Source organism: Calidris pugnax, unplaced genomic scaffold (genome assembly GCF_001431845.1).
Source record: "Calidris pugnax isolate Ruff unplaced genomic scaffold, ASM143184v1 scaffold2, whole genome shotgun sequence".
NCBI classification, from domain to species: Eukaryota; Metazoa; Chordata; class Aves; order Charadriiformes; family Scolopacidae; genus Calidris; species Calidris pugnax.
Window position 1 is genome coordinate 2,063,338 of NW_015090766.1, and position 5,326 is coordinate 2,068,663.

Sequence of the window (5,326 nt, forward strand, 5' to 3'; positions counted from 1 at the left end):
GTCTGATTTTTTACTATGGAGAATCCAAAACAAAGATTCTTAAGTGGGTACTTACGAACATCACATCGTTAATGACAGAGGGACATCATACACTTCAGAGCCACCTCAGATCTTTGGTGAGGAAAGCCTAGGCTGGGGAGGAAGGCTGGTTACTTTTCATGGAGCTGCAAGGAAGAAGAGAAACTGTATGTCTTTTAGAAAGCCTTTTAACCCACCACGTTCAAATCAAGTTAGGTAAAAAAAATCTGCAGGTCCTAAAACCTCTCTGAAACTGGCACTAAAAATAAGTATTAAAGTGAGCAGCATTTCTTAAGATGGCATGGGGATATCTGTTCTATAATTTTCTTCTCACATCTTCCTAGCTTTATGAAACAGTCACTCTGGTGTTGGAAACTTACTGTGCTTTTTTTCTGTAAGAAGAATCTTTACAGTAAAATAGAAGAAAAACATGATTATTTTTCTGAAACGAAAGTTGACCTGTTTTTATGAAGTTTTGTTTTCCTACACACAAGTATGACTGGCATTTCTTACATATAAACCAGACACTGGCATGTAAAATCAGAACAGTCCACTCTGAAATAAACCCATGCTTTTCTTAATTGGATTGGTGTTTGGCTCAGCAGAAGTATGTACACAACTTGAATTTATTAATTTATTTTTTTTGTAGCATCTAATAAAAGTTGGTCAGTGAAAGCTTGCTATGAAATACAGTAATTGACATTTGTGGGTTGATAACAATTGAAGATACACCTTGACTAAGACTATGCTGCTGCAGAAGCCCATTCTTAAGCCATGGTGTAGTAAGGAAAAATGATTTCAGCCAGAGGACTTCAACGTGGCATAAACAAACATGTTCACAGTCATAACCTTTTAAGCAAGCCAGCTCAGCTTTTTGTATTCCAGGAATAAAGATCCTGAATTTAGTCTTCGTAGTAATGCAAAAATTAATGTTTCCCTAAATATAATGTCCTTCCTTTGCTTTTTGGAGAAATTGCATCCAAACAAACCACTTATTTTCACTTCAGGAAGGATCACAGCATACAAGTTACCTTGAGATAGCTGTTCTGCGGGAGCTGCTTGTGCCACAATTTTGCCACTTAAGCGTGACATACGTCATTCCATTTATACTCTAGAGATGTTTTTGATACCTTGCCAGCCAGCTATAGCTTTGCATGCCAACTACCATTAGAAAGGAGCTTTGTTTTTCTGATTTCTGGGTCTTTTTCTGGCAGATACAGGTTGGCCCTTTCCTCTGTGCTTTTGTACCAGGAGAACAAAGAAGAAAAAGGATTTAAAAGTACAAAAAAAGTTTCAGAAATCTTGGACTAAAATAAGAAGAGTGGTTCCAGAGTGGGAGGATTGTGCTGCACACCTGGGATGTGCAGTGGCAGCTCAGTTTCATGTTGATGAAATGCTTCCCTGGAGATCAGTGTTGAGTTCACCCCTCCAACTATGGAAGCAACACACCACTATGGAAGTTCTTCGGACTATTGAGAAATTCATGACCTCCATCACCTGGTAATTTGTAGGGCCAGATAGCTACAGGGCTGTTGGCAATCTTTTGGCCGCTGCAATGGAGACGTGACCGTTCAATTAAAAGGTGTTGCTCCTGCATCTTAGAAGAGTGGTGCGCTGCCTTTGACAAAATTGAGTTTTGCATATATAGAGTTCCTCAAAAGATGTTTTTTTCAAAGCAATTTGAAAAGTTACCCTCCAAAAAAGGAAAGACTTAAATTAATGGACAAGGGTCTTCTTCGTTCAGTGTTTTGATCTTTAGGTTATTGCAGAAAGAACTGTGATTACTGTGATTAGTGTGGCTCTCCAGGTCTCCTCTGCATGGCATGACTTCAGTTGAGGTCTTTAAGCAGAGGAACTTGATTTCACCCCTTCTCTTTGCTAACCTGGAAGGAATGCTTTGCACTCAAGAGCCCCACGCAGTTGCTAGTCCCTGCAGAGATGTTTTCAACAGAGCAAAGCCTGCTGTGGCTGGTATGGTGTGACTGCAGCAGGGTGTCACAAGGCTGTAATTTGACAGAAAATGCCTTCCAGCAGTATCTGCCCAGTTACCACCGCTAACTGCTGCCACTGGCCCTCTGGACACTTCAGCAGACCACCACCATGCTGGCACCATGCTGGGCTTGCAGTTTAGCACGGAAACACATCATGGTGCATAGACAGAAGCAGTAGGGACAGTGCTGGGACAGAGGGATGGCTAGTAGTGGTGCTGTAGGGCATTTTTACCTTAAACTGAAGCCATGAACAGTCTCTGCAGCATGGCTGGCAGTCTTCACATCGATGACATGATAGTACGACTTCTGGAGACCAAACGTTCTCCCAGGAGCTGGAGGTAGTCCTAGATCAGCTCCCTATCACAGATTTCTAAATGGCACTCTTGTGATGACCACGTTCCTCCCATAAGGAGTTCCTTTGCATATGCTTACGTTTCTGTACCTGGGCTCCCAGGCTTCCTTCCCAAAATACCTGGGGAACTGATATACCCATTTAACAGTTATGACTCAGTGCAAGCCGAAAGCCAGCGTGTTGAAGGTGAAAGTAATTCCCATCTCCTTCAGGTATTTCAACAAGTTTTCAGTTAACATTTCCCTGTGTACGGCAGTTAAATAAACTTGTAGGGTGAAACTATCTTCTCAGTAAAAATGGTATCTGGCATTTGTGTGTGTGTGCGTGCACACGCACTAAGACTATTCAGGAGGAGAGGCAGAACAGTGTATCACATGCTAGCTGACTACACGGTAACTTCCCCAGAGACACAGGAGCTCGTACCTTCTGGAAAAGCATCAGTTTGTCGTGGTGCATCTCAGGGCACATTACAGAGCAGCACACATGTGATTTATGGTGCAAGACCTTCTGTAATTTTGACCTTGTGTCCTGTGATGCCAGCTAAACATCTTGCCACTTTAGAAAAGAAGTCCTCGTCCACAGTTCATTGAGAACTTAATTACAGCTTTTCAATGCTCAGTTGCTATCAGATACAATTGCAGAAACAAAGCTAACATAAATATGACTGAGAAGTCCCATTTCACAGAAAATATCAGAAAAAGCTGTTAAGCTTTTAAAGTCCCACACAACTTAAACAAAAAACCAAACAAAAACCAACAACAAACACTCAACCCAAACCCACAAAAACTCCCTAACTACAAGTTAGTCAAACCATCTGAAGTTCATCTAACTCTCATGAGGTACTTACGTGTGAATTGGCTAGGTAGTGAAAAGTTTCATGCTGGAAAGATACAAACACATAGTCTTACTCAGTGCACGCATTTTTGTTTTCCTTTACAAATGAGAAAAAGGGTCATTTTCCATAGAAGAGGCTGGTGCTCAAACTGTTCTTTCACGATTAGAAATACAAATAGTTGAAAAGAAAGCACAAGGATATCTAGTTTAATTTTTCAAGCCTACACACACTGCTAATTATTCTAATTTGTGCAAGCATGCAATGTTGATTGTTGCAGTGCGTGTCACACTCTTTTTCTTCTTTTCAGAAGACATTTCCATGATGTCTGTATCATCAGTCAGCCACTAGCTGTATAACACCTCAAGGTAAAACAAGAACGTTCAGAAATTTCATCCACAAAGACATCTAGAAATTTGATAACACAGCTTTGCAAAGCAAGTAAATAGTAAGACGATGAGCAAGTAATTCCTAAAAATTGTAATGCGACCAGTGTGCATTTGCTGCAGTCCTATTTTGAGGAAGTCCTTTCCATTCCTGCTCAAAGTGGCAGGGCTGCACGTGTATAAACCATCTTCAGTGTTCATATGCCAGCTTTCACTTAACTAAGTAGTTTAGCTTTAAAATACTGCCTTTTCTTAGAGTTTTTACAAGGCTTGCTTATGATTACTGACTAATCGAGGAGGACCATTGCTGCTGCGCATTTTTTGTGGAATCAATATACTATTTCAGTGGCTGGAGACCTGCACAGGTACTTTGAAAGTACAAGACAAGCCCTCCAACTTCTCTTTATGTATTTGGCTCTGTGGGGCTTCCCTGGGGCAAAAACTGCCCCTGGGACAATCTCAGTAAGGAAACACGTATTGCTTGTTTTAACAACATGCTGTGTGTCTTAAGACATCAAAAAAGGGAGAAGCACGTATCATATGATTTCTTCCTTTTTGCTGTTGTGCAAGTGTCACAAAAAAAAAAAAAAACCAACCTTGTTTTTTCCTCTGAATACTTGCTTTCAAGTTTGTAAGCTAAAGCCATCAGTAATGCTGCCTTTACAAGAGTTTAAGGGGAAAACTCATGCAGTTATTCTACTACTAGAGGCAAGTTCCCTGTTAGAAATCAAAGTCTTGCCTGCTCCTGGTTAGGTGTGGACCAAGTCCACATGCCTTTTAATATCTCACCTGTGCTGCAACTCTCAGTGTCACAAAAACTGTTTTCCCGTAGATATTACTAGATGCTAGGCATAAAAACACCAGCCACACTACTGGTGAAATACCCAACTCCTACCAGGTTCAGGTCCAGAGGCAGGAAAAAGCAGTTTTCAGGTATTAAAACATGGGCGAATAGAAGGGGCTTCCCTGGAAATGTTTCTCGTGCCAGTGTAACCAACCACCATACCACTGGAACCCTGCCCAGTGGGAGATGCTCCCTCACACCTTCCCCGGTACCAGCATCAGAGAAATTTGAGGGGTTAACGGCTTCAAACTCAAAGAGGGTAAATTTAGACCAGGTATCAGGAAGCCATTTTTCACCATGAGGGTGGTGGGGCACTGGAACAGGTCGTCCGTAGCTGTGGATGCCCCATCCCTGGAAGCGTCGAAGGCCGGACTGGATGGCAACCTGGTCTAGTGGGAGGTGTCCCTGCCCGTGGCGCGGGGGTTGGAACTAGATGATCTTTAAGGCTCCTTCCAACCCCAACCACTCTCTCTGGTTCTATGAAGTTGCCCTACCCGCAGTGCTCAGCAGAACTCGCTGCGGCTGGGGCTGCTGCTCCTCCAGGAGCCCGCCGGTCCCCAGACAGCACCCCGGCCCACCCTGAGCAAGAGCCATCACCTGGGCACAGGGGAGGGGGCCGGCTCTCCAACCTCGCCATTTTTTGGTCCTTTTTTCCCTCCAGATGTTGTTTTTCTTTAGTCTGCCAGTTCGCAGCCTTAGGCCCTCCCCGGGTTACGTCCCAGCCGGCTCAGGGCGCCGCCGCTGCCCTCAGCCCCGTGATAAACATGTAGACCAAGGCTGACCGACCTAACGGCCTCGGCGGTGCGGGATGCCGCCAGCGCCGCCCCGCACGCCCCGCAGCACCGGCCTACCCCGCTCTGACGGCGCGGCGGCGGGGCCCACCCTCCCGCCTTGCCCCGCGGC